Source organism: Moschus berezovskii, chromosome 17 (assembly GCF_049115385.1).
Source record: "Moschus berezovskii isolate FMDL1 chromosome 17, NW_MosBer_1.0, whole genome shotgun sequence".
NCBI classification, from domain to species: Eukaryota; Metazoa; Chordata; class Mammalia; order Artiodactyla; family Moschidae; genus Moschus; species Moschus berezovskii.
This window is the reverse complement of record NC_142476.1, coordinates 913,569-919,190: the sequence shown is the minus strand read 5'-3', so window position 1 is coordinate 919,190 and position 5,622 is coordinate 913,569.

Sequence of the window (5,622 nt, the reverse complement as noted above, 5' to 3'; positions counted from 1 at the left end):
AATGGGAATAGGGCCTCATCTAAAGTTGAGGCCATAAATTGTTTTCTCCTCTCAAGTTGGGACAGCTATGTCAGGGAGTGTCTTGAGTCGCCTGAAGGGTGTCAAGTACCGGTCTGCGCTTCAAACGGGAAGGTGGGATTTCTCTTGAGACTCTCCAAGGGAAATGTTCCTCATCTCACCTTGAGTACAGAATCTTGTGGTTTTTCTCTAGTTGCGGCTGGAAGCTTGGGGTCCTTCTCACATTGCCACAGGGACCTCAGAAACTCTCTCGGGTAATCCCTGGAAAGTCAGGTTTAATCTCGTTTTGGAAGGGGAACATCGGGATTACTCTCGAGGCGTAGAATGGGAATAGGTCCTCATGTAACTTTGAGTCCATAAATTGTGTTCTCTCAAGTGGGGACAGCTATGTCAGGGAAAGTCTTGAGTCGCATAAAGGGTGTCAAGTATGCGTTCACCTTTCAAGCGGGAAAGTGGGATTTCTCTTGAGACTCTGCAGGGGAAAATTTCTTCATCTCACCTTGAGTGCAGAATTTTGTGGTTTTAAACGATTTACTGAGGGAAGCTTGGAGTCCTTCTGGAGTTGCAACAGGGACCTCAGGAACTCCCACGTGTAGTCCCTGGAAAGTCAGGTCTCCTTTCGTTTTGGTAGGGGAACGTCGGGATTACTCTTGAGGCGTGGAATGGGAATAGGGACTCATCTCAATTTGAGTCCATAAATTGTGTTCTCCTCTCAAGTGGGGACAGCTATGTCAGGGAATGTCTTGAGTCACATAAAGTTGTCAAATACCCATTCGCGTTTCAAGCGGAAATGTGGCATTTCTCTTAAGACTCTGCAGGGGATATTTTCCTCATCTCACCTTGAGTGCAGAATCTTGTGGTTTTTCTCGAGTTGCGTCGGGAAGCTTGGGGTCCTTTTCAAGTTGCGAAAGAGACCTCAGGAACTCGCTCGTGTATTCTCTGTGAATGCATGTCCTCTTTCGTTTTGGTAGGGGAACATCGGGATTACTCTGGAGGCGTGGAATGGGAATAGGGGCTCATCTAAAGTTGCGTCCATAAATTGTGTTCTCCTTTCAAGTAGGGACAGCTATGTCAGGGAATGTCTGGAGTCGCAGAAAGGTTGTCAAGTACCCGTTCGCGTTTCAAGTTGGAATGTGGGATTTCTCTTGAGACTCTGCAGGGGAAGTATTCTTCTACTCACCTTGAGTGCAGAATCTTGTGGTTTTTCTCGAGTTGCGGCGGGAAGCTTGGGGTCCTTCTCGAGTTGTGAAAGGGAGTTCAGGAACTCGCTCCTGTAGTCCCTGGAAGTCAGGTCTCCTTTCGTTTTGACAGGGGCACATAGGGATTACTCTCGAGGAGTGGAATGGGAATAGGATCTCATCCAAATTTGAGTCCATAAATTGTGTTCTCCTCTCAAGTGGAGACAGCGATGTCAGGGAATGTCTTGAGTCGCATAAAGGGTGTCAAGTACCTGTTCGTGCTTCAGGCGGCAATGTGGAATTTCTCTTGAGACTCTGCAAGGGAAATTATCCTCATCTTACCTTGAGTGCAGAATCTTGTGGTTTTTGTCGAGGTGAGGCGGGAAGCTTGGGGTCCTTCTCGAGTTGCGACAGGGACCTCAGGATCTCGCTCCTGTAGTACCTGGGAAGTCAGGTCTTTCGTTTTGGTAAGGGAACATCGATATTACTCTCGAGGCGTGGAATGTGAATAGGGCCTCATCTAATGTTGAGTCCCTAAATTGTGTTCTCCTCTCAGGTGGGGATATCTATGTCAGGGAATGTCCTGAGTCGCATAAAGGGTGTCAAGTACTCGTTCGCATTTCAAGTGGAAACGTGGGATTTCTCTTGTGACTCTGAAGGGGAAATTTTCCTCATTTCACCTTGAGTGCAGAATCTTGTGGCTTTTCTCGAGTTATGGCGGGAAGCTTGGGGTCCTTCTCAATTTGTGACAGAGACCTCAGGAACTCGCTCATGTAGTCCCTGGGAATTCAGTTCTCCTTTCATTTTGGTAGGAGAACATCGGGATTACTCTTGAGGCGTGGAATGGGAATAGGGACTCAGCTAAATTTGAGTACAAAAATTCTGTTCTAATCTCAAGTAGGACAGCCATGTCCGGGAATGCCTTGAGTCGCATACAGAGTGGAAAGTACCCGTTCGCGTTTTAAGCGGGAATGTGGGATTTCTCTTGAGACTCTGCAAAGGAAATGTTCCTCATCTCACCTTGAGTGCAGAGTCTTGTGGTTTTTCTCGAGTTGCGGCGGGAAGGTTTGGGTCCATCTCGATTTGCGACAAGGACCTCAGGAACTCGCATGTGTCGTCCCTGGGAAGTCAGGTCTCCTTTCGTTTTGGTAGGGGAACATCGGGATTACACTCGAGGGGTGGAATGGAAATAGGGCCTCATCTAAAGTTGAGTCCATAAATTGTTTTCTCCTCTCAAGTTGGGACAGCTATGTCAGGGAGTGTCTTGAGTCGCCTAAAGGGTGTCAAGTACCCGTTCGTGTTTCAAGCGGGAATGTGGGTTTTATCTTAAGACTCTGCAGGGAAATGTTCCTCATCTCACCTTGAGTGCAGAATCTTGTGGTTTTTCTCGAGTTGCGGCGGGAAGCTTGGGGTCCTTCTCGAGGTGTGACAGGGACCTCATGAACTCGCTAGTGTAGTTCTGGGAAGTCAGGTCTCCATTCGTTTTGGTAGGGGAACATCAGGGTTATACTCGTGGGGTGGAATGGGAATAGGGCCTCATCTAAAGTTGAGTCCATAAATTGTGTTCTCCTCTCAAGTTTGGACAGCTATGTCAGGGAGTGTCGTTTTTCGCATAAAGGGTGTCCAGTACCGGTTTGCGCTTCAAACGGGAATGTGGGATTTCTCTTGAGACTCTCCAAGGGAAATGTTCCCCATCTCACCTTGAGTACAGAATCTTGTGGTTTTTCTCTAGTTGCGGCTGGAAGCTTGGGGTCCTTTTCAAGTTGCGAAAGAGACCTCAGAAACTCGCTCGGGTAGTCCCTGGGAAGTCAGGTTTAATCTCGTTTTGGAAGGGGAACATCGGGATTACTCTCGAGGCGTAGAATGGGAATAAGGCCTCATGTAAATTTGAGTACATAAATTGATTCTTCTCTCATGTGGGGACAGCTATGTCAGGGAAAGTCTTGAGTCGCATAAAGGGAGTCAAGTACGCATTCGCCTTTCAAGTGGGAACGTGGGATTTCTCTTGAGACTCTGTAGGGAAAAATTTCCTCATCTCACCTTGAGTGCAGAATTTTGTGGTTTTAAACGAGTTCTTGCGGGAAGCTTGGAGTCCGTCTGGATTTGCGACAGGGACCTCAGGAACTCGCACGTGTAGTCCCTGGAAAGTCAGGTCTCCTTTCGTTTTGGTAGGGGAACATTGGGATTACTCTCTAGGCGTGGAATGGGAATAGGGACTCATCTCACCTTGAGTCCATAAATTGTGTTCTCCTCTCAAGTGGGGACAGCTATGTCAGGGAATGTCTTGAGTTGCATAAAGGGTGTCAAGTACCCGTTCGCGTTTCAAGCGGGAATGTCAGATTTCTCTTGAGACTCTGCTGGGGGAATTTTCCTCATCTCACCTTGAGTGCAGAATCTTTTGGTTTTTCTCGAATTGCGGCAGAAAGCTTGGGGTCCTTCTCGAGTTGCGACAGGGACCTCAGGAACTCGCTCGTGTAGTCTCTGTGAATGCATGTCTTCTTTCGTTTTGGTAGGGGAACATCGGGATTACTCTGGAGGCATGGAATGGGAATAGGGGCTCATCTAAAGTTGCGTCCATAAATTGTGTTCTCCTCTCAAGTAGGGACAGCTATGTTAGGGAATGTCTTGAGTCGCAGAAAGGTTGTCAATTGTCAAGTACCTGTTCGCGTTTCAAGCAGGAATGTGGGATTTCTCTGGGACTCTGCAGGGGAAATTTTCCTCATCTCACCTTGAGTTCAGAATCTGGTGGTTTCTTTTGAGTTGCGGCGGGAAGCTTGGGGTCCTTCTCGTGTTGTGACAGGGACGTGAGGTAAACTTCGTGCAGTCCCTGGGATGTCAGGTCTCCTTTCGTTTTGGTAGGGGAACATCGGGATATCTCTCGAGACGTGGAATGGGAATAGGGCCTCATCTAAATTTGAGTCCATAAATTGTGTTCTTCGCTCAAGTGGGGACAGCTATGTAGGGAATGTCTTGAGTCGCATAAAGGGTGTCAAGTACCCGTTCGCGTTTCAAGCGGTAATGTGGGATTTCTCTTGAGACTGTGCAGGGGAAATATTCCTCATCTCACCTTGAGTGAAGAATCTTGTGGTTTTTCCTGAGTTGCGGCGGGATGCTTGGGGTCCTTCTCGAGTTGCAACAGGGACCTCAGGAACTCGTTCGTGTAATGCCTGGGAAGTCAGGTCTAACCTCGTTTTGGCAGGGGAACAACGGGATTACTCTCGAGGGGTGGAATGGGAATAAGACCTCATCTAAAATTGAGTCCATAAATTGTGTTCTCCTCTCAAGTGGGGACAGCTATGTCAGGGAATGCGTTTAGTCGCATAAAGGGTGTCAAGTATCCCTTCGCGTTTCAAGCGGGAATGTGGGATTTCTCTTGAGACTCTGCAGGGGAAGTATTCCTCATCTCACCTTGAGTGCAGAATCTTGTGGTTTTTCTCGAGTTGCGGTGGAAAGCTTTGGGTCCTACTCGAGTTGAGAAAGGGAGTTCAAAACTCGCTCGTGTAGTCCCTGGGAAGTCAGGTCTCCTTTCGTTTTGGTAGGGGAACATTGGGATTACTCTCGAGGCGAGGAAATGGAATAGGGCCTCATTTATATTGAGTCCATAAATTGTGTTCTCCTCTCACTTTGGGACAGCTATGTCAGGGAATGTCGTGATTCGCATAAAGAGTGTCAAGTACCCGTTCGTGGTTCAAGCTGGAATGTGGGAAATCTCTTGAGACTCTGCAGGGGAAATTTTCCTCATCTCACCTTGAGTGCAGAATGTTGTGGTTTTTCTCGAGTTGTGGCAGGAAGATTGGGGTCCTTCTCGAGTGACGACAGGTACCTCAGGAACTCGCTCGTATAGTCCCTGGGAAGTAATTTCTCCTTTCGTTCTGGTAGGGGAACATCGGGGTTACTCTCGAGGCGTGGAATGGGAATAGGGCCTCATCTAAAGTTGAGTCCATAAACTGTGTTCTCCTCTCAAGTGGGGACAGCTATGTCAGGGAATGTCTTGAGTCCCATAAAGGATGTCAAGTCCCCGTTCGCGTTTCAAGCGGGAAGGTGGGATTTCTTTTGGGACTCTGCAGGGGAAATTTTCCTCAAATTACCTTGAGTGCAGAATCTTGTGGTTTTTCTCGATTTGCCGCGGGAAGCTTGGGATCCTTCTCGAGTTGCGCTGGGATATCAGAAACTATCTCGTATAGTACCTGGGAAGTCAGGTCTCCTTTAGTTTTCGTAGGGGAACATAGCGATTACTCACGAGGCGAGGAATGGGAATATGGCCTCATCTTAATTTGAGTCCTTTAATTGTGTTCTCCTCTCAAGTGGGGACAGCTATGTCAGGGTTGAGTCGCATAAAGCGTGTCAAGTACCCGTTTGCTTTTCAAGTGAGAATGTGAGATTGCTCTTGAGACTCTGCAGGGAAAATATTCCTCATCTCACCCTG